We start from the raw sequence: 25,516 nt of genomic DNA on the forward strand, positions 1-25,516 counted from the left end.
GTATTTACATGTTTGTGTTTTTGAAGGAATAGCATTTATGCGTGGTTATTGAAAAAACTAAAAACTTAAGTCACTGAAATAAGTCACTGAAATAAGGCCCAAACAAATATATTAAAACTGTGTTCACAAGGATTCTGGGTATTGGAGGTTGTAGACTAGAGTTTTTGCTTCAGAATGAAGCAAATCCTTCCTTCCTACTCCTTCATATAAAACAATAGAGAGATTAAAATTTTCTAAGACGCTTTTGGTCTCTAACCAAATAATGGTTTTAATATACTTTAAAATATAATGTATTTCTGTGATGCAAAGCGTCTGAACATTCCTACCTCTAGGGCATTTCATATAGGCTACTATATTTGTTATATTATAGAGCCTAAATGTTGATGTGCAGTTGACAAACTATACATCATTAAAAAGATCTAAGACTCAAGCTTCACATTTTGACTCTTAAAATCTTATATTGACCATAATTTCTTAATATGCTTAAAAACATACACATTTGGAGAAATATTGATGGATTATCATATGTTTATATCAATTTTCTATACAGAGGAGTAATATTTATTATTCTATATTTATTTTCATCATGAGCGCTGGATGCTGTGTTTTTAATTCATCCTTGAGCCGGAGGGCGTTCTGCCCCTTTTGTCCACAAATGCCTCAGTAAAAGAAGAGGCATATCATGTGACAATCAAGGAACTAAGAGAGGCAAGAGATCGCTAAATATGGCTATTCAAAACACTTTTGAAGACAATAAATACACGATTGAGACAATGAATGCATGTATTGACTGAATTTGTGTCTGAATAGCGCTGGCTCCGTGGGCGTGGCCGCATTAGCGGATAATGAGCTGAATCCCGGATTTCTGACATGGCTCTCTTTTCATACAGATTACATAAACACAGAAGGTTTGTTTTCGATTTAACTTACATGATTTAAAACCTGACATCTTAATGTTTTTTTAGACATAAGTGTAATTTTTCTGTCCTTAGTATTCACTAAGTTACAGTTCATTTTCTGAGAACTATCAGATTGGACTTCGTTCAGAGGGAGATGAGAGATCACGCATCATGTTAGTTTTCTGTATTTTACAAAAAGCACAACATTTTGTTTTTACTCTGAGTGTACACAAGTGAAAGAAGATATTCCACAGATTAAAATGGTGTATAACTCTTAATTGTATGTGCAACATTGACAGAGTATTTTGAGTCTCTTTCACACTGATAAGAAAAAAAACACAGTGGTATCGCCGGCGATACCGTCAGACCTCAGAGTGTTAAATGGAACCCTTCTGTTTGAAGTTGTTGTTTCCAAGCCATTGAGCGGCCTTGGTAGGCCTCTGGATATTTCTGGGGGCCTCTTTGAGGCTTATAGCTTAGGTGTTGGCCATAGGGAATTCTGTCACTGTCAGCCTATTAGACCCGTAGAAGGAGTGATTTTGACATTTCTGTTTGTATATTGTTATATTTATATAATTGTATATCTGTTTTTTTTTGTCAGCCATTCTTTGTCATGCACTCCCCTCAGCATGGCAGTGTGGGTATTTCGTTCCCCATAGTGTGTTAAGACGCAGTGTGAGTTCCCTTTCGAAAGGCAACGTCTCAGGTTATGCATGTAAACATGGTTCCCTGAGAACAGGGAACGAGACACTTCGTCCCCCTGTCATGCGTCGGTGCCGCCTGCTGAACAGTCCCTTCAGAAGATAAGTGGATGACTTGTTCTCTAGGCACCCCTTATGTGCGTTCGGGTCACACTAGTAGTGACGTCATAGGCTGTCACCGGCCAATACGATTGTCATGATTTGATAGCGTTGATTTTTCCCACGGAGGTGTTCCCCATAGCGTTAAGACGCAGTTTCTCGTTCCCTGTTTATGCTTCTTTTTCATTCCTGTTTACACCCTGATTCTGCGCAAATTTTTGCCACGATGATGCTCTGGAATCAAAAGAATAGATCTCTATGGAGCCTTTCACACTGGCCGCGAACATTTGTGGCGCGAATAAACAAGCATTTTTTTTTTACGAATAGTGTAGATATTCCCCCCCCGTTGCTCCATGATGAAATGGGCCGTCCAATTAGATTTGAGCTTTAAATCACATGCCCGGAGCAGCTGCTGTTGCAGATAAGGGTGAGAGTGATGGCGCCGTTTCGAAAACTAGTGTAAACAAACACAGAAGAATAGTATCTATCCAGGAGGACATCATTAGTATCTGAGAACAGATTTATGCTTTATACAGAATATCATTTCTATTCATTTTCCACTGAATTATGTCATCCCTGTCCGTTTTTTTCAATGTGCGCAAGTGTTATGATTATGAGAGTGCGTTTTGGATCTGTGAATCATGTAATCATATCTCCTGCTCTTCTGTATAAAACAAAATTGAGAGAAACATTTTTCTACATATGAAATATGAAGACAGATAAGATTATGACGATACGTTTTCTGTTTTTTTATGCAGCTCACCATATTTTTATAACAATAAAGGATGTTTATCACAAATTTAGTGTTAAGCCATTATAAAAAATACAAAGAATGCATGTCTTATCAAATCAAAACCCACTTTTAGATCATAATCAGAGGTTATCATAAATAACTTGATTATGTTTTAAAGTGCGTTTTGAGCAAAGACATTAATAATAATAAATTCTGAAATGTAGCTTGATGCTAATTGTACCTCTAATTATATTTTAAGATGTATTCTTGTAAGCATTAGATAGTTTGTGTTTCTAATGTAGTACCAAACTTTATTTATCTTAATTTAACGCTGTATATTATGCAGCAGACAATGTTAAAGCCATATACGAGATACATACATGAGAACATATGCATTGTTGGTCGGTACCACCTAGCGTGCAGGCGTGAATTAGCAGGACATTATCAGTCGTTTTGCGTTCCGTGTGAAAGGTCCATTCTTCCACGATTCGCCTAGCTTTTTCACGTCGCGTTCAGCGTGAAAGGGCCTTTAGGTGACACAGGATTGTTTGGGAATCCGGTGGTCATGGCCAGTGGCCGTTCTGAGTAACTCGGTAGTGAGTCCAGTGGTTGTTGTGCCACCCCAGAGGCAGATAAATCACAGAACCAGAAAATAAAAGCACCCCATCACCCTCCTCTGAACAGTAAAAGCTGCTTTTCTGCTGTTTGTGGAACATCAATACATGAGGAACTGCAAACCAGTAAAAACTGATCTAATTTTCTTTAACAGACTCTTTAAGAGACTCAGCTGTCTCCTCAATTAATGCCCGAACCTATAAATTCACTCATATAGAACACCAGTGCAATAAATAAAAAAAATAAATAAGGAATGTAAGAACAAAATAAAACAAAAAAACACATTGACAGTGAACTATTCTCCACAAGAACTTGATAAAAAAGCTAAAAACGCTAAAAAAAACATTGACAGTGATCTATGCTGCACAAGAACTTGATAAAAAAAGCTAAATAAATAAAAAAAACAATAAAATAACACATTGACAGTGATCTATGCTGCACAAGAACTTGATAAAAAACTTAATAAATTCAAATAAAAACACAATGAAATAAAATAATAAATATTGACAGTGATCTATGCTGCACAAGAACTTGATAAAAAGCTAAATAAAATTAAATAAAAACCAAATAAACACACACACACACACACTGAAAGAAATCAATGCTTCACACAAACTTGATAAAAAAAACTTAATAAATTCAAAACAAAACAAAACAAAACAAAACAAAAAAACACCAACAGTGATCTATGCTACACCAGAACTTGACAAAAAGCTAAATAGCGTCCCAGAAACTACAAAGGTAACCAGGCACACAACAGTGTCAGCTTTCTGTGTTCAGCAAGCGTACTGTGTTGATCTTGTCAGTCTTATTTGGTGTTGTTTGTCACACATTATATATTATATATATAAAAAATCATGGCGATCCAGAAGCGTTTCAGACAGTGTGTTTCTCCCTGCCCTTGTTTTATTCCCGATGGCGATACACATTCACTTTGGCACTCACTCGTGGGTGCTGTCTGTGCAGACTGTAAGCTGCTGCTGCTCAGAACGCTCCGCTCCCGGTGGGCTTTGTTTGCTGAGGCAGGGAATCCATGCGCTCCCCGTGGGTCTGTACCTGCATCTGCCGAGGCGGCACGGCATCTGCATTCATGGGGGTCGCAGATGGAGCTGGTGGAGAATGCGGAGATGGCTTCGGCCCTTTCTCAGCATTCAGAAACCAGCTCCGATGTCCCAACGCAGGGATTGGAAGCCCGCACTCCGGTTTTTTCCGATCTCGGTAAGGATCCGATGCTCGAAATGTCTGATTCTGAGAAGGTAGATGTTATGAGTATCGAGGCAGGCGAGATTGAAGAGTCGCCACTTCAATCCCCTGCTTTTGAGAAGCTGCTGGATGTTGTGACCAGGACGGTGGCCAAGTTAAAAACTGAATGGCCATCAGTAAAGCAGGAAGCAGCTAAGAAAAGCAAGCTTGATGAACGCTTCCTGCAATCCCGGTCACTGCCTCCACGTCCCTTTCTTTCCTGATCTCCAAGCTGAGGTGTCGAGATCGTGGAAAAGGCCATTCTCTGCACGCATTTCCAGCCCCAATGTGCGTAATTATTCAAACATTGTGGGTCTGAGAGAGAACGGCTATGGGGTGATGCCGCGGGTTGAGGAGTCCCTCGCTTCCTATCTCTCACCCGACGCTGCGTCATCCCTAAAGGCTCCAACACTGCACACCAAACCCTGCCGTATGACTTTTTGCCTTTGGTGGGCAAGGCCTATATGGCGGCTGGTTGTGCTGGAGCATGCCTGCACACAATGGGGCTCTTGCAGGTCCTTTCTCATAGACGCTCTGCCTTTGCCGTAGTCGAGAGGTTTCAGGAGGTGAAGCGCCAGTCAGCGGCGTTTAAACAGTTTCTCCTCCGCCGCCATTCTAGATCTCGTGGGGCTGCCTCCAAGGAGCAGCCTCACACATCAGCCGCCAGCTCCTCTTACCTGCCGATGCAGAAGGAGAGTGTTGCTGCTCGTGCTCCCCCTCAAAGAGCTTAGGGGCTGAAGCAACAGTCTCAGCCGAAGCCTTCTAACCCGAAGACAGACCTGAGGGCTGTCATTCAGGCGAGGCATGCTTTGGCAAAGAGGTCCTGACGTGACGCACAGGCCTCTGAGGGCGGTCCCCCTCGTGGTGGAGCGGCAAAATCTCGCTCGTCTGAGGAGCGCTCAGGAAGTCGATGTATACTTCCCGTCACCTTGTGCGTTTCGGGACGCATCAGTTTCCAGCAAACAAAAACTAGTAAGTCCGTAAGTTCTCCCTGCGGTCCTATCGAGTTCGCTTCCTCTCATGAGGCCTGTAGAGAATATTCTGGGTGTTTCCCTTGGCAGGCCAGCCGCTTCAGGGCACCCACAATATTTTACCCATAATTCCCAAGGTCAGTCCCAAGAGACTGATTCCATTAGTGGAGCACGTAGAGGCTTGGAAAGCTCTTTAAAAAAATATCTCTGTGGGTCCTGCATACGGTCAAGATAGGGTACACACTCCAATTCGAGTACCATCCGCCGAAGTTCAGTGGGATAATTCACACACTGGTCACCCCTGAGCAGGCTCGAGTCATGGAGTCAGAAGTTCAGTCTCTCTTAGCGAAGAAGCCTATAGAAATTATTCCTCCCCACGAAAGAGAAACCGGGTTCTACAGCCGGTATTTTACCAGAACCAAATCAGGTCCGAGGACTGGTTTGTGACCATAGATCTCAAAGACACATACTTCCATATATCCATCCTTCCCCAGCACAGGAAGTTCCTAAGGTTCGCCTTCAGGGGAAAGGCATACCAGTATCGGCTTCTTCTGTTCGGCCTAGTTCTGTCCCCTTGCCCCTTCACAAAGTGTATGGATGCGGCCCTGGCCCCAGTGAGACTCCAGGGCATCCGTATACTCAATTACATCGACGACTGGCTCATTTTAGCCTGGTCAGAGGAGATGGCGATGCGACATTGAGATGTAGTTCTTCGCCATATAAAGTGCTTGGGTCTAAGGCTAAATGTCAAGAAAAGTGTACCGATACCCCAGCAAAAAACTACTTTCCTGGGGGTAGTGTGGGATTCGGTTACGAATGCGGGCACAGCCGTCTTCTGCTCATAGTATCCTGGCTACAGTCAGCAACATCAAGCTAGGCTAGGCCATCACTGTCACACACTTCCAGTGAGTGCTGGGGCTTCTTGCAGCAGCGTCCAACATAATTCCTTTTGGCCTGCTGTACATGAGACCCCTGAAGTGGTGGATCAGAATCAGGGGGTTCTCCCCGAGGGAAAACCCGCTTTGCATGATCAAAGTAACACGCAGATATCTTCGTTCTTTGGTTATGTGGAAGAAACCATTGTTCCTGTACCCGGGGTCCAGTGTTGGGAGCACCTTGTCAACGTCTCATCGTGACTACAGACGCATCCCTCACAGGCTGGGGAGCGGTCATGGAAGGCCGCTTTACCATGGCACATAAATTGCCTGGAGATAATGGCTGTGTTCCTAGCCCTAAGACACTTCCTCCCAGATCTCAGGGGCCATCATGTCCTGATTCGGACAGACAATACGTCAGTGGTCTCATACATAAATCGTCAAAGGGTTTTGAGATTGCGCCCTCTGTGCAGAGTGGCGCATCAAACCCACTTCCAGGTGAAACTCTCTCTCAGAGCTATCTACATTCCCAGGGACCAGAATTTGGGAGCAGACATCCTGTCGAGGCAGGGGCTGAGGCCCGGGGAATGGAGGCTCCATCCCGAGATGGTGGAGTTAATTTGGGAGAGATACGGCCAAGCGGAGGTGGATCTGTTTGCCTCTCACAAAAACATCCACTGCATGTTTTGGTGCTCCCTCACGCATCCAGTTCCCTTGGGACTGGATGCTATGGTTCAGACGTGGCTCCCAGGAGTTCTAGAGAGGGTCCGCCGGCACGGGGTCAGCCTACTTCTAGTAGCCCCCTATTGGCCGGCCTGAGTGTGGTTTTCAGATATTATAGCTCTCCTAGCAGGAGCTCCTTGGCAAATTCCGATCAGACCGGACCTACTGTCTCAAGCCAGGGGCCTAATCATCATCCCTGGCCAGAGCTATGAAAACTATGGGTTTGGCCCCTGAGGGGGACCGGCTCCTAAGTGCCGGTCTCTGAATTGAGGTTGTTGAGGCCATCCTAAACTCTAGAGCTCCCTCCATGAAGAAACGTTAAGCCCTAAAGTGGAACGTGTTCACTTTATGGTGTAGAGAACGTCAGTTGGACCCAGTTAACTGCCCTGTGGTTTCAGTGCTGGAGTTCCTCTAATGCCGTTTCTCTGATGGTCTTTCCCCATCCACATTAAAGGTCTATGTGGCGGCTATAGCAGCCTTCCACACGCCTTTAAATGAGGGCCCTTTGGGGAAGCACCAGTTTATTTCCTGTTTCCTTTGTGGTGCTTGGCGGATGAGGCCTGTAGTGCAGACCAGATTCCCCACATGGGACCTGGCAGTGGTTCTTGAAGGGTTGTCCCTTGCACCCTTCGAACCTATTGACGAGGTGGCAGAAAAATGTCTTTCTTTTAAAGTGGCCTTCCTACTTGCTATTACGTCCCTCAAAAGAGTTGGGGACCTGTAGGCACTCTCAGTGGCTCCCTCTTGCCTGGAGTTCGCCCCTGGTAGGGACAAGGCCATTCTCCACCCCAGACCTGGCTTTGTGCCTAAAGTGCCTTCAAATGTGGCACAGTCTGTTGTTCTGCAGGCCTTTCATCCTCCACCTCATGTGTTGGCTGAACAGGAGAGGCTACATTTATTATGCCCTGTTAGAGCCTTGGGGGCCTATGTACATAGGTCCTCCACCTGGAGGAAGTCAGACCAGCTACTTGTGTGCTTTGGGTCACTTAAGAAGGGTTCCCCTGCCTCTAAGCAGACTATTAGCAGATGGATTGTTGAGGCTATCTCTTCAGCTTACGAGGCACGCAATTTGCCTTCGCCTCTTCTGATTAAAGCCCACTCGACTAGAGGAGTGGCTTCCTCTAAAGCTCTGTTGTCATGGGCTCTCACTTTAAGAGGTCTGTGATGCTGCAGGCTGGGCCTCCCCTCACACATTTATAAATTATTATAGCTTGGATCTGGCCTCTACACTGGGCTTTCAAGTTCTCATGTCCTGTGTGTTGTGCCTGACAAGCTTCACACCAGGGCAGCCTCATCGGTGTGGCGCAGTGGGTATTTCATTCCCCAAAGTGTCGTTCCGACACAGCACGAGTTCCCTCGTAAGGGAACGAGATGCTGCATCCCCTTGCCACACCTTCTGAGTGCCTTAGAATGTCTTGCTTCGACTTATCTAAATCTGACACTGTTGTGTGCCGGCTTACCTTTGTAGTTTCTGGGACACCGGCACACGTGATGACATCACGCAACACCAATCGAGATTGGATTAGTTCAATATGTTCTTCAGACGCTATCACGCTGGAGGTGTTCCCCTAAGTGTCATTCCGACGCAGCATCTCGTTTCCTTCTCAGGGAACAAGGGTTACAGACGTAACCCGAGACATTTTAAGTGTGTTGTGTCAGGGCTCCAGACTGTGACTAAAACATTTGCAACCAAAAATATAAATTTTACATCGAGTGATATTTTTTGCTGAGATGGCCACTAGCAACAATATAAATATACGTGTTATGATTAAAGATTGCATGCCTATTTATCTGTTCTGTGATGAGTAGCCCATCACATCTTTTGTTGTGTTGACGTAATAAAATGAGACAACGCAGAGCAAAGTAGCAGTAGAAAAAAAAAAGTTACCTCACTGAATTTGAGCACCAAAATACGAAAAAAGCTGTCATCTCTATCGAGCAATAACACTGACGGCTGTGACAGAGACGTGTCAATGAATGAACATCCAAGTACTGTAAAAGTGCAGGAAGGCAGTGTCTATTTTGTGCACATAATGTGAATAAACTACAACAGGTGAACATGTCAGCTGTGTGGCCAACTAATCGCTAATCAACTCTCGTTTTTGGATATGAATATGGATTCTTATTCTCAATATCTTTTAATCATTGCTGTTTTCTGTTACTGCCTTCTGTTACTGACTTCACATTATTTGTAGCACAGCCATCCATAATTACAGTAAGATTTGTACTTAATTGTCAACTTCAGTATGTCACTTTTAATGTGTTTGTTAATTTTAGTAAACAATTAACAAACTTTTAGCTTTCAAATTCTGTAAATTTTATCACAAAATACAAGCAATAAATGTCGTTTTGCCGCTCTTTAATGTGGCCTGACAGATTGCTCAATCAGCATTTCCGACCTTGGAAAGGGCTTGTATAAAACAGTTTGAGAACAATCATGTCACGTAACGTCAAATTTGCCTCAGAAAATCCATTCAATGCTCAAAAACTAATTAGTCAGCTAGAAAAATAAATACAGAAAGGGGCATTTTCCTAAATATATGCACGATATCAAATCATCCTGATATCACATGATATTTTTACCCAACTTGTTGTCTACATGAGAAAGAATGGAAGGAGCTAAAAATGAAATTCAACACCACCCATATAATTGCATAAGAGCTGCCTTTCACCATATTTACCTCTCATATATTATGAGATATTACGATAATAAAGAAGACATACAACAATGTTTATAGGATGCATTAGGAGGAGGCCAAACTATACTCATTTGCCAAGTGATGATGACATTAATATGATCTGACACTGGTTCAGATTCTGTGTAAAGAATAATTCTTTGTGACTGTATGTAGCTCTAAAGCAATTCAGTTCCAACTTTAAAGGTTGATGAAAATGCTGATGCTGTAAATGAGGGCAGACATGATAACTATGAGAAACTATGTTTTCATACTATCAAAAGCAATAATAAAATATGTAGTCATTACTTGTTCCTGTACAAAAACACAAACACCCACACAAAGAACCCGGACATCTACAGGGTCTCTGTCTAGAATCACACCGACTTCCTCACAGAAAAGAGTCACGGCTCCATTGAGATTTCATTGAGATTAACAGTGAATCGATACAAGCAAACACCAGAAAAGATTTACGCCGTGTCGCCGGGTCCAGCTTGATTAAAAGAAAGTCTAAAAGAGTGTTAAGGTTGCTAAACATGAAGATTAACATCAGGCTGATTTGAGACACATGTGAAACACTGACCTCTTTATTAATGGCTCTGACCAGTTTTAATGTTGATGTCCACAAAATCAAAGCATTTTTCCTCTGTAATGTCCTACCTGTAAGGTCACGGACGGACCGAGCGGACAGACTGCCGCCACATTTACAGACCTTATCGAGACGGGAGATCATGGAACGAGAAAAGAGAAAGTGCAGAGTAAAACTGAGATGCAAGCTGTCATTGTCACACCCAATCCAATTCCCGATCCTGACAACAAAACCTGAGGTTCTGCAGCGGCCACAAGTATTTGGGCAATTAAAGTCACCATGAAATCAAAATAAACAATTTGTGTGGGTTTTTTTGTTTATTTGTTTGTTTTTAAATAAAATATAGCAGTATTTTTTTATAAATTATTTATCTTTTTATTTTATTATTTGCATGCATCATAATCAATCTAATTAAAATATCTTCACCTCCCTTATGCTGTAAAATATCTTCTCTTCTCTGATGATGTGTTTACTGGTGCGAGGGCAGGAGAACATGTCACTCACATGAGATCAACCAACATCAAATCACAACCATCCAATCAATTCCCATGGACAAGGATCAGGTCCTGCCCTACATTTTTTTTTTTTAAATCTGAACTGAGCTGAATAATGACAATTATCTTCTGTCAATTTTGTAACATTAGGGGCTTTCGCACCAAATAGTTCTAGGAACTAGCTACTAGGATAGTTCCCTGAGAACTAATTTCTCCCCCGGCCATGTTACTGGATGCATTTGCACTGGGAATAGGAACTCTGAAGCGGCCGACAGTGGCGTCTTTAAGCGCGGCATTTACAAACGCTAAAAACCAGTGGATGGAAGATGCCGTGATCAGAGCTGTGTTTGTTGTGTGTCATAAGTTTCGTGATAACAGAGATTAAATGTAAAAACGCATAATTTACGTGACTGAACGAGCAAAAAGTAGGGCTAAGAGACGGAATCTCCTATGACAAATTTCAGTATTACATATCGAGGTGGAGAAAAGAACACAACCCTGAAGACAACAGGTAAATGCCCTTATCGTGGTTTTCCATGTTCGTGAAGTAAACGTTTACACGTACATGGTGCCAGTGTTTGACATGCGTTTGACCAATCAACATACATTCACATCACTGATAGTTCCTATAGTGCTGGTTTAGACCCTACTCTGAAGTAGGAGCTAATTAAGTTCCCTCAAAAGAAGTTCCTAGAACTACAATCGTTCCTAGGTCGTGTGGTGCGAACACAGCAAAATCTGGGTACTTTAGCCAATAGTTCCCCTATGAACACTGTTCTTTTCCTGTTTATTACTGTAAAGCTGCTTTGAAACAATTTGTATTGTTATATTATCAGACATTTAAGTGTTAAAATTGTTTCTAACCACTCTACAAACATCTCCATAGTTCACCAATCTCAGTTTCTGTCCATGGCTGCTTATCGACCTTGTGCGTTGGACTGCAACTACTGTTTTGGATTATTCTCTATTTCAGTGGTTTTGAACTTCTGGCCCAGACAACACACACAAACTAGACCACCTTAGAGGACTCTAAGCTTTCAACTGTGAACAATTTCACAGTTCAATGAACAATTTTCACAACAATGGTCTCCCTCATGCCCCAGAAAATAAAATACTTCCTCGATATCACTCCCTGATCGACTTGAGTTGTGTGTCATAAAACAAGCCCATTGAGGAGCCAGAAGACACTTCAGATGAGCGTTGTCCTGGCTTACAAAATAAAATAAATGTTTAATCAAAGGAATTGCTCACATAAATGAAAATTCTGCCACCATTTACTCATCCTGACGTTGTCCATATGACTTACTTTCTTCTGCATAACAAAAAAAAAGGACCTTATGCAGACTGTTTGCATTACTCTTTCCCATATTACCATATAAAAAAAAAAAAATGTTTGCACAATGATCTAAATTGTATTGTTTTCTTACACAAATCTACTGTATGACTTCATTAGACTTGGAATAGAGCACATAGGTCATACGGACAACTTTTATGACAGTGTCATGGTGATTTTTTTTATCTTTTGCATGGAAAAGAGCAGCATGAACAATCTGCTAAACATCTCATTTGGTGCTCCACGGGGGAGAAAAACAGAAATATAGATTTAACAAAATCTGTATTCAAGAATTTTGATGACAGGATTGTCAATTATTGTGGAAAATATTCATTCTAAAGACATAAAATGTTGTGCATCCCTAAACATCCCTTCATATGCATGTACCGAGACCTTTCAGTGTGAAATTATCAATAAATTAAGCACATCTCCAGTCCTGCGTTCAACGAGTCTCTCGCTCAGTAAAATTAGCCACCTTCATCTTTCAGCCGACTGGCCTCAGGACACCGAACAGGAAGTACATCAAGTCTCTATTAGGCAAGAAACACACAAACACACACACAACATATTTGGTGACAAACCACTCTTGCACTCCTAAGTGCTTCTGGGTAAGAGTTTATAAATGAATTGGACGCCCTGAGCCACAAAGAATTAAACAGGTCAGAGAGAGTTAGTTCTGTCCATTTGGAGCAAGTGACCCCTGGAGGGCCAGCTTTTCAACCCTATATGCTCAACTTCATTATGTCCTTTTAGCATGCAAAGAGATGCACTATATGCACACGAGTCAGTAAATGGTAGCTAAAGGACACAGCTGATACTTTGGGGTATATGGGAAGGAAAGTTATGGATAAGTAAGCAATTTGCATGCCGAGAGGGGTTTGAGAAAATGCAGCCGTAATGAGGGTAAATGCAAATTTGATTGCTTTTTTTTTTTTTTTCCCTGAAAAACAGATTAAATTTTTAAACACAATTTACGTGACTTCAGAAAACAGTTTTCATCAGTTAGATTAAATGAAACTAATTAAAACTGTAACTTTGCCACTTAAACTTCCACTGAAGTTTGTGTCAAGACCATTTTACAAATATTTCAACTCGGGCAAGAGTTTTTTGATATTAAAACGGATGAATGTACAATACTGTTCAAAAGTTTGTTGTTTTAAAGAAATGAATACATTATTCAGTAAGGATGCATTAAATTGATCAAAAATGAAAGTAAAGACATTTATAATGTTATAAAAGATTTCTATATCAAATAAATGCCATTCTTCTGAACTTTCTAAGTATCCTGAGAGAAAAAAAAAAAAAATGTATCCTGGTTTCCACAAAAATATGAAGTGATTTCAATATTGATAATAAAAAGAAATGTTTTGAACTTGCTCTCTTACAGCAGTGTAATTTGCAGTGTTAACTATAAATAATCCATTGGTAGACTGACTTCCTGAATCAGTTATGCAAATCAGGTAATGACACAAGCAAATAAAATCTCTGCTGAAAGCAAACAAACTGCGATCCAAACAAACTGCTCTTTTAAATGCCAAAAATATGTTTATCTACACTGCATACATGGATATATAGTTATACATTTTCTCAATCATTTGATCATCTTTTGATGAAATTCTACTCCCCTGATCAATAAAAAAGTAAACAGACATGTCCATTTTAATAGATTTTTGTGTATGCTAATAGTGCAATATTTCTATAATAAACCTAATTTACATAGAAATGTGTTTTTGCAATGAATGACAACAAATTAACATACATATTCATGCCTCTTTTTTTTCTTTTCTTTTTCTTTTTTTTTTGCTTAATATAGCACCTGGTTGAAGTAGATTGCAGGTGCATGATTAGTGAATAAGACTGCACTAAAGTTCTTACAAAGCAGCCTTATGTCAGATCGCAATCCTCCACAACATTGCACCATGCTAATTAGTGTTGAGCACACATTTTGTGCTGTTACCTAATTTGCATAATTCCTTTAGTGAATCAGGTGCTCAAACAGAAAGCAAATGCAAATATTCTTCATTATTTCTTTTTGGTGCTTTCATTGGTGCAGAAATTACACACTTCACCTTTAAAGCTCTGGAGGAGGATTCACGCACACTGACTTATACTCCACAATATCGGATGAGCCTGATGCCATATGTAAATCACTCTGGGATGAGTAGATAGGTGCTCTCAGAGGTTTTATCTTAAGGGTTCATTGCCTGGCCAGGTTAAATGAGAGACAGTGACTATATGAGTCTGGGTGAGAAATAGTTCACATGCAACCATTTGCCGGAGATGATCAAACATCTCAGCTTGATCTGTTACAGAGAACGTTTAATGGTTATGATGCACTAATGCTTGTGTTTTGTTTTTACAGTTGTCTTTGCATGCATCTTATTTTCATGCAGATAAAACAAATTCAAACTGAAAGCTAAAACTGAAGCCAATCAGGGGTTTTATAAAAGAGAAGAAGGGTTTGTCATGTGGGTGTTTGCTTTGCACAACTTGTAGGGTTTTCTTTTGAAGCGTTCTTCTCTCTCTCTGACTCTCTCTGTTGCTGGTGCGTTTCTGATTCGGTTTCATGTGCACTGGCTCTTTAAAAGCTCCAGACGTCATTTGTCCAGCAGGGGCTTATCCTACTGAAACCTTCCCAGCTGTGTGGATCAGTATCTCATTAACATCAGCAATCTTACAGCACATTACAGGACACACAAGCTATTATTTAGTGCTGTTGACTAAGTCAAGCATCACTATTACTAATGCTCATATTTATTAAGTGATTTTAAAAGTGCTTCTATTATGCTATTTAAAGGGGATCTATAATGCCCCTTTAATACGATGTAATATAAGTCTCTGGTGTCCCCAGAATGTGTCTGAAGTTTCAGTTCAAAATACCCCACAAATAATTTATTACAGCTTGTCAAATTTGCCCCTATTTGGGTGTAGGGCTGTCAAACGATTAATCGCATACAAAATAAAAGTTTGAGTTTGCCTAATATGTGTGGGTGTACTGTGTGTAATTATTATGTATATATAAATACAAACACATTCATGTATATATTTGAGAAATATTCACAAGTATATGTATTTATTTATATTTTTATATAATTTATATTATATATAAATAAAAATATTTTGTACATAAAATATTTCTCTTAAATATATATATAAATATATTAAATGTGTTTAAAGTTACCACCATTTATTACTGTATTCACGGAGACAAGAGAGCCGTCGTTATTTTCATTTTTAAACACTCGCAGTCTGTATAATGCATAAACACAACTTCATTCTTTATAAATCTCTCCAACAGTGTGTAATGTTAGCTTTAGCCATGGAGCATACTATCAAACTCATTCAAAATCAAATGTAAACATCCAAATAAACACTATACTCACATGATCCGATCCATGCACGCAGTATGCATGACGAACATCTTGTAAAGATCCATTTGAGGGTTATATTAGCTGTGTCAACTTTGTAAATGCACTCTATAACTGCACTTATAGTCGAGAGCTCAGGGGAGGGAGCGCACGATTTAAAGGGGCCGCAGCATGAATCGGTGCATAGTTAATGATGCCCCAAAATAGGCAGTTAAAAAAATTAATAAAAAAAAAAAAATCGATGGTGTATTTTGAGCTGAAACTTCACAGACCCATTCAGGGGACACCTTAGACTTATATTACATCTTTTGAAAAGACATGCACATGCAAAGTAGATTTGCTTTGGTAGCACAGAAAACAGTGTCTTCGACATGTCGACAACATGAACCAAACTCTTACAGTCCTCAGCTACAAATACAGTGTTTGCGGGCAGGTCAAAGTAGACGTTGTTCACAATGAAGACCATAGGCGGGCATTATGCAAATTTGTTACAAACCTATGTAGGTTCGAGCAGGAAGTAAGACTGGAATTATTAGCGACTCGTTTCAGGCAGTTCAGAATTGGTTCTTTCTTTTTAGAGTCAAAAACTGCATGATCTTTGAAACTTTGCAAACCTTTTACATTCACAAACAGCTATATTACACACTACATGAAAGGTAATATTTGAAAAAGCATAATAGGGGCAACCTGAAAAATCCCACATACTCACAAAGATGCTCGGTTGATGTTCGGTTACTGGAGCACCTAAGCTGAGATGTTCACATGATGTCTTTTATGTAAATTAACAACACGTCACACTCTATCAGAGAGAAAGAAATAATGGGAGATATATAAAGAGAGAGACAGAGAAAGGGATTGCTGGTATGCAATCGTTTCGTAAGCATATTTACCAGATATGAATAAATCATGTAATATATGTAAAACACCTTCCAGATATTCATTTATAGACTTCATGGGCATTTCTGACATGTCAATGTGTGAAATTATTTTACTCTGAATATGCTGGTCTAAATATACATTCAAGCTGTATAATATGTATGCATACAGTAAATGCATCACAGAGAGACACTCATGCTCAAACACGTGCCGGGTCGTATGCATAAGATCTTGCTCTTTAATCTCTGGACCGCCAGAGCTCGTCTGTTTGGGCAGGTGGCGGCTCCGGGCCACTAGAGCAGATTTGCTGTAATCCATAAGTCAGTTTTTCCACTGTAACAACCACAATAAAAAGACCACCAAACATGCTGAAATATACAATATAGAATATTACATAGCAGAGTTATATTTTGACCTGCTGGGCAATACAATAGATGATAGATGAAACCCACAGGCTTACAATGAAAGAGGGACTCAAGCCATATCTAAATCCCCATCTAAATTTAACTTCCTTTACTATAATTATACAGAATTTAAATTTAAATCTATATGAACATAAGTGAAGACACTTAATCCTAAATCTGGTAAAATCCCAATTTAAAATGGCTACTCCAAATTCCAAAAGGGTGGGGAAATGAGTATTATAAGAGAATTATAATTACTCTTGTATTTTTTATTACAAATTAAAAATAAAGTATATAGTGTTTTTTTTCTTCCGTTTTTTATTTTTAATACATTTGCAAAGATTTCAAACAAACTTCTTTCATGTTGCCATTATGAGGAATAATGAATAATGAAATTCTAATTTGTAAAATTTTGAGGAAAATAATGAATTTTATCCCTGTAACAACAAAATGTGGAAAAAGTGAAGTGCTGTGAATACTTTCCGGATGCACTGTATACAACAGTTTATTGGCAGATGTGTAAATAAATAACAACAGCATAGTGTCTTTAAAAGGTTGATAATTTAAAGGTGGGCTCAGTATTATTTCAAATACACTGTTTGGTAGTTAGCAACAAACGTCTAACCAATCAGCACTGGACGGTCGAGGAAAGAGAATGAGCAAGAGGGAGATTTGAAAATAATAATAATAAAAAAAAAAACTGCAGAATGAGAGATAGGACACAATACAAAAGAGCTCAAAATAATATCACTGGAATGAAGGTTTATGACGGGGCAAGTGCTTTAGGACCCGTATTTATATTAGAAAAGCTTTCCAGTGCTGGAGAGAGCTAAGTGGGAAGGCCTGAAAACAGACGCGGAGGCTGCTTTGATTCCTTATCATGCAATTAACACTGGGTTTTGATTGTCTGGAGCTGTTGTGCTGTTGGCGACCTGGTTCCTATGACAACTTAATATGGTTCAGTAACCTGTGAACAACAAACTCTTGTTTTTATTTACTCGTGTGTACTGTGCGTTCATTTTTTGTGCTTCCTTGTCGTTCGTTCATCAGCTGTTTTGAATGTCCGCTGATGATATCTTTGTCTTAGTATCCTATTAACAGTTAAGGCGATTTCCCATGACAATGCTAGGCAATGTATTTGTCAGTTCTTTTTCTTATAAGCCGTTGTTGTTCTTGTTTACAATCTTGTTTCAGTCCCTTTAAAGTAAAAACTGTCTTTGACACCATCTAAAACCATAATTATGTAACTTTCACTGAAGTTGAAATGACCAAATATGGCATATTATTTAATAAATATTATTCATCGAAAAGTATAAGAAGTTTGTACAATAGAAGATAAACACAAGCAAACAATTCAGGCAAAAGTACAAAAGCAGCACTAGTTAGTACAGGATTTAAAGCTGCTGTCCGAAACTTTTTTGGTGTTCAAATTTTACAAAATTATATGAATGAATGTACAACATTAATGAATGTACAACATGAATGCGTTTTCCCAACCGTGTTTTTGTCTTACCCTGAATCATTATGGTACACTTATAATAAGTGTTTATATTCAGACTATTTTAGACCGTTCTGGTAGGAACCGCTGCAGAGTATCATAGTAACTGCATGACTCGGCATAGACATACACGGAGAGAAGTAGCTCCGGCTACAATGTAGCCAAAATGCCAGACTGCAGCTTTAAGTTAAATAAAAATATAAAGTTATGAAATGTAACTTTGCCCTTAGCTAAATCGATTTGCTCTGGAACAAGTAATAGATAAGACCAAAGATTGCCCTTTTGATATTCCCAAAACGAATTACAAACAATTCACGTTTAACCACAATCTACATAAGAGCCAGTGGCAAATTTCCGAAGGACTGGCCGAGATAAAGATGTTTTCGGCACGGGGTACCTGAATGACCGCTGATGGCCTGGAGTTCACATCTTAGAAAACGTCTAAACAAATTTTCAAATAGGCATTATATGTTTATATATAAATTGCATGTTTATTGATTTGACTACATTCCATGACACAATAACAGTAGCATTTAGAAAATTATAGTGGGTTTGTTCATCTGCCATTGATGCTTATTGTGAGAAATGCTGCCACGCAGTATAGATCTGGCAGAAACAAGCAGTGTGATACAAATTGTGAAACAGTTTCCATTTGATATACAATATTGCGAGAACCAGAACTGTTGTTTTTTTGTACTTAAAGTCCTATAAGTATGAACACAAAAACAATTTCCAAAATGTTGACAAGAGTTATAACATGAAAGTAAGGTTAATAATATAACTCAGATTACACATTTTTCAGTTTTACTCAAATTAGGGTGAAATGAGTACACCCCACAACAAAAACTACTACATCCAGTATTTTGTATAGTCTCCATGATTTTTAATGACAGCACCAAAACTTCTAGGCATGGAATGAACAAGTTGGCGACATCTTCAAGAATTACTTATTTTAGAGACCGGATGCTGGATGGAGAGTGATGCTCAACTTGTCTTTTCAGAATTCCCCATAGATGTTCAGTTGGGTTCAGAACAGGAGCCACTGAATCACTTTCACCCTGTTCTTCTTCAGAAATCCAACAGATGTATGTTTAGGATTATTGTCATGTTGGAAAAACATGAAATGTGAAGGGGTTTTAACACCCTTTTATAGTCAACTGTCTGCTGGACACCTGTGTAATGAATAATTAGACTCACCTGTGGTTGAATTCTTGTTAAATTAGATATTTGTAGTCTAAAATTTAGCTTTGCTCAAGAGACTTTCAGTGGGGTGCACTCATTTTTGCATCACCCTAATTTGAGTAAAACTGAAAATGTTGCTCTCTGAGTTATATTATTAACCTTACTTTCATGTTATAAGTTAAACAGATGTTATATAAAACTTAGTCTTGTCAACATTTTGCTTTTAATAGAATTAAGCTTTAATTTCTTTCACCTGAAACTATTTCTAGTTTAATGTAGGTACTTCAATATTGACAATATTGTAATAATTTACAGTTGTGCCAGTGAAGCTTTGCTGTTAACTAATTATAAGGTTATGGGTACTATATAACTCTCATTACTGAGGCAATAACTTTTATCGCTCGATACTGCATGACACTTATTTTTGATCTGAGTACAGCAGCTGTGAACACTAAGTGTTGAATCTGCGCTTTTTTGGTGTAGATCCATGTTGAGTCAAGCTATTCTATTCATAACACCAAAGAACAGTCTTCGATCTGAGCAAGATCTAAAAGTGCAATTGTAAGCTTCAGGTTTGCTCCTAGCTTACATTTCTGTAAAATGTCTGTATTATATCAGCACACAGTAAGGAATGCATACTGGGATTTCACTGTAGAACTGATAATATTATTCTGTTGAGCAGAAACTGTCAATAATTTATGACCAGACCTTCAGAATGAGATCAATACAATATGATTTATATTGTATATGGTGTGGCTACAACGCAAATGGAATAAGTCTTTTTCATATCTACTGTTATTTGAGATTCTAATGAGAACATCTAAACATAAATACAGGTGTGTGGTGTGTGTGTGTGTATGTGTGTGTGTGTGTGTGTGTGTGTGTGTGTGTGTGTGTGTGTGTGTGTGTGTCTACTGTAAGATAAATACACTGTCTAAATATCATCATCTGGCGATTCCTCGGTTTTCCTCTAAACACTAATCAACTATCCAACATAACATCAAAAAATACTTTTTTCTAAGCAGGTTTCCAAATGTTGAGCCAGAAGTTGACTTCAGGCCGCTCAAACCAACAGATCAATGTGTGTGTGTTTGTTTTTATGTGCCTTAAAGCAAATGCTTTCTGTCTCACATCAACGTCAACATGTCAACACAAACTAATCTGGATTATATTCAAATGAAAGAGAGATTTCTGAATATGCCCTCAAGAAAAACACAAATGAAATGAAAATGAAACTGCACAAAGGTTTGTGCTTTTCTATTCTGTCACAACTCATGGCAACATGTCAATCCATATTAAAAAGAAATGACAGCAAAGGCTGGGAGGTTTGCAACAAGTGTGTGTGTGTGTGTGCGTGTGTGTGTGAAATCCATAGATTATCTTGACACCTGGTTCCTATGGCAACCTAAATATGGTTCAGTAACCTGTAAAATACTGAATAATTGTGTGTGAATTTAACAGCATATGGTCTGCTGTCAAAGGCTGTGACACACACACACACACACACACACACACACACACACACACACACACACACACACACACACACACACACACACACACACACCTCCAATAAGAACATATAAACGGTGTGAGTGAATGAACAGACAAAATATCATGGTTCATTTTGTCTCTAGTAATATCTACAATTTACTGTGTGAAACAGATTGAGATATATTTTGTAAACAAAAAAAAAATCATTATTTCAGTACAAAAAAAATTGTGTAGCCTTTTGTCAAAACATACTGGATAACAGATCATCAAAGACAATAAAAAATGACCAGTTATTACAGTGGCAATGTCTGATACACAATGCTGAAGTGACGATTCATTCAGACAGAAAACGAAATAATAAGAAAAACATTAAATGGCTCAGCGATTTACTGCAGAGCCAGTACTGAACGCAATCAAATATGACTGTAACTGTTATTGGATGGATCTGGTGAAGCTGTTAGCGATCGAAATATTGATTTTGAAGATGTAGAAAATTATATAGTTTTGAGAATATGTTTGAGATCGCGAATGGGCTCATATTCATGACCTCAAACATAAAAATAGCCTATTATTTGCTGAATTTACTGGGAAATGAGCTCTGACGAGGACAGTGGTGATGGCATAAAACATCTGCTCAAACGGAGCCCTTTCAAGCTCCAAAAGGTAACAAAATACGATTTATTTTATTCTTCTGTAATTGTTACTCTAATATCAGAGGAGTTTTATATTATCGCGACAGGTAGAGATCCTTCCGTGTTAGATATAGTAAGAATGATTGGCAAAACAGTCATGCATTTAAGGGTTAAAATTTGCAATCCCAAAATAATCAAATCAAAATCAAATAATAATATAAAAAAACAACAACCTTACAATAAGTTATATGTTGTTATTGTGAACAAAGTTGTAAATCATTTTTAAAAGGGTCATGAGAAATTACATTAGCCTTGATCTTTTGTTTTGACATATTAGGTCTTTGTACCATTAAAGCAACACTATGAAGTTTTTTTACCTTAAAATAATGTCTCTAAAATTATTTCAGTGGTAAAACAACTCTTAACCATACGAATTCTACTGCCGTTGCTACCTGAGCAGCCTCCTAACGGCTACAACCACAATCTGCAAGTGTCGTGTTCGGGTCTGTACACACAGCCCCGCACATCCCCTGCCAGTCGAAGAGTGCAAACTGCTTTACGGCATATGTCACATATTTTACTCATAGCCTGGGTGGAGTTAGCCAACAGCTAACTATAAGACGAAACAATCTAATATGCAAGTCTCAAAATCAACTCCATGGCAGAGCCAGCAAAGAAACCAAAGAGGGTTTGGTCGGTGGACATGGTTTCCAAACATGGCTTCTGCATTCGCCGGTTCCATCAGCTTAGTCAGCAAATTCACGTGTATTTCACTGCCCACGGGGAAGCTTATACAGTGACAATATTTACGACTCTGGTAACAGACAATTGCGCTTATCAATGACATGACGGAACCGTGAGCAAATGTTCCGTGGAGTTGCTTTGAAACATCCAACATGTTAAAAACGTCCTCCTCATTTCAAAAAAGCATTTCTCCAAAAATAGCTTGTTTTGATATTGCAGGATCTGTGAAGTCACACAAGCAAATACATTGCATATGACTGCCTACAGAGTAAGACACTGACGAATTGTTATACATCAATGCACCATAGGCCGCACCCACTGGCATTCAGTCACTTAATGGCTGACATTTGCCTATAATGGATGTGACCGTCGCATTGCGTCAAATGTAAATAGAACCCATTATAATCACTGACACTGTCTACACTGGATATAATATACAGATGCATGTTCAGTTTCTGACATATTCCATACCTCTGAGTCTGCTGACAACAGGACAAATGGAGAGTGAAAGAACATTCTCTTTGACACGTGCAGTTTAAACAGTTCGTTTGTATCTCTGTACAGACTTCAGAAGGATCCCAGCATCAGAAACAAGTGGATGGTTTATTTTAATGGTGTCCCATGAGGACTATATGTTTGTTCGGAGCATTTCGTTTTGTAAACGAGGCATAGCATAAGCACATATGTAGTTGCAAAGAAACTTTTGATGAAAGATGAAACAGCCAACTGCATCACAAACAGCAAGTAAATTATTTCATTATGCTTCCAAAACACACTCACGTGCAACAGTGAGTGGCCATCAATACTTTTTCCTATGCAATGACATTAGCCACTCATAAAGTGCCATTTACTGACAAGCCTTAAAGGAGTCACTCTTTAGAGAGAGGATTCCGGGCTTCCAGCTGTTCAGAGTGGATAGCATGGCAGAGTAATTATATAAATAAAAATTGGTGCACATACGTAACAACTCTGAAGAAGATGTGCTCTCCTAATTTAGAGGTGCTCTTCATAAACTGTAAACTTTCATAAATGATTGCATCCCTCCAAACGAGTGTGTGATCTCAGCGATGCAACAGCTGGCTGAACAAATAATTGAAATGGAACAAGGTAACAAGACTCTCTTTTAGTTTAGTTGGGGACACTTGATATTCAAAAATGTTATTGATCTGCCTGCATTGACACCATTGTATGCGAACTGAACCGAACTGGAAGAAGACATCACAGATGTTACACAAAGCTGCTGTATAGATAAATGAACTAAATTAACAACTAATGATTTTTACAATGGAATGAATCAATACTGAACTTGCTTAAGCTGGACAAGGACACCATTCTCTTCTAAAGCGCTCTCTCTCTCTCTCTCTCTCTCTCTCTCATATATATAGCACATTACATGCCCCACAAGGGACAGTAATATACTGGACCACTGTAATACCACAATAAAGAATGCATATTACTGTCAATAATGGTGCTTTTCCACTGTGTGGTACTACTTGGCACGGCTTGGTGCGCTTTACTTTCGGTTTGCTTTTCCACTGCAGTTTAGTACCACTTCAAAGTGGCTGGGATTATAGACTGATTGTATAGTTGCACCGCCTCTACTGCCGTGGATGCGCTCCTCTCGTCTACTGACCACGATGCAGCCATTTCTTTTTTCAAGCTGCGTACCTAGTCGTTTAAAAAAAAGTTGTGCAAATAAATTATACTGCTGTGGCTGACTATTTAAATCTAGCATGTTTGGTGCCTCGTGTTTCAAATCCAGTGACATTGGTAGTGACGATTCTCTCTTACCAATCAGTGATCTGTACGGCACGCCTGGAACCTCAACCGAGGTGGTATTATTTAAGCGAGCCGTACCGTTCTGTACCAAGCCATCCCACGCAGTGGAAAAGCACCAAAAAGTGAGCCGTACCTAACAGTACCATGCAGTGGAAAAGCGCCTTAACTGGCTGAGGATCTGAATGTGTTTTACTGGCGATTTGAAAATCCCAGTCTCACACCCAATACCTGCTCTGACCTGCACTACACATATACACCAACAACTCCTGCAATCCCCCTCCTCCCCCTCCTGCTATTCAACCTGCGCTTAAAGGGATAGTTCACACAAAAATGAAAATTTGATGTTTATCTGCTTATCCCCAGGGCATCCAAGATGTACATGTAGGTGACCATGTTTCTTCAGTAGAACACAAATGATGATTTTTTTAACTCCAACCGTTGCCATCTGTCAGTCATATAATGCATTGAAACGGTAACACCACCTATGAGAATAAAAAAACATGCACAGACAAATCCAAATTAAACCCTGTAGCCCGTGATGACACATTGATGTCCTAAGACACAAAATGATCAGTTTGTGCGAGAAACTGAACAGTATTTATATCATTTTTTACCTCTATTTTTTACCTGCATTCTGACCTCACACACCGGATGCTCAAGCAGTTGGACATAGTGGTGTATTAGAGATAAAAAATGATATAAATACTGTTCGGTTTCTCGCACAAACAGATCATTTTGTGTCTTAGGACATCAATGTGTTGCCACGAGCCACAGGGTTTAATTTGGATTTGTCTGTGCATGTTTTTTTTTATTCTCATAGATGGTGTTACCGTTTCAGTGCATTTTATGACTGACAGACTGCAAAGGTTGGAGTTAAAAATCATCATTTGTGTTCTACTGAAGATCTTGAATGCCCTGGGGGTAAGCAGATAAACATCCAATTTTCATTTTTGGGTGAACTATCCCTTTAAAGTCTGTGTAGAGGACGCGAGCAGAGTTTTCAAAAAACAGAAGATCAGTAAAGCTTCAAGCCCAGATGGTGTTTTACCTGTCAGTTTAAAAGTCTGCACTGACCAAAAGATCACTGGAGCAGTGTGAAATTCCCTGCTGCTTCAAACGCTCCACAAACTTTCTGGTCTGTATTCATGAAGTCATTTGAAAAACTGGTGTTAGCCTACCTGAAGAAAATTACAGGACCCTTGCTGGATCCTCTTCAGTTTGCTTACAGTGCAAACAGTTCTGGGGATGTTGCAGTCAACATGGGACTGCATTATATCCTGCAAAGTTTCGACAGATTTGGGACTTATGCAAGGATCTTATTTGTGGATTGTAGGATTTGTATCACACAAACTGACCCAGCTCTTCGTGCTCACCCCAATCTGTCAGTGGATCACCAGCTTTCTGACAGAGAGGCAGCAGCTACTGAGACTGAAGAAACTCACATCCAGGACTCTCACTATCAGCACTGGTGCTCCTCATGGTTGTGTCCTCCCCACTGCTCTTCTCACTGTACATAAATGACTGGTTGGGACAGCCACCAAATCAGACATCAGGAGACTACAACGGACAGTCCGGACTGCAGAGAGGATT

The 25,516-nt window shown here is 39.5% G+C and overlaps 1 protein-coding gene across 1 annotated transcript in view; it reads right to left on the reverse strand.

Annotated features, from left to right (window-relative positions):
• The window catches only part of LOC137022900 (protein unc-13 homolog C), a 221,991-nt gene that overhangs the window by 94,365 nt on the left and 102,110 nt on the right, over positions 1-25,516 (reverse strand). The gene's annotated exons all lie outside the window — the stretch shown is intronic.

Source organism: Chanodichthys erythropterus, chromosome 7 (genome assembly GCF_024489055.1).
Source record: "Chanodichthys erythropterus isolate Z2021 chromosome 7, ASM2448905v1, whole genome shotgun sequence".
In the NCBI taxonomy this organism is placed as follows: domain Eukaryota; kingdom Metazoa; phylum Chordata; class Actinopteri; order Cypriniformes; family Xenocyprididae; genus Chanodichthys; species Chanodichthys erythropterus.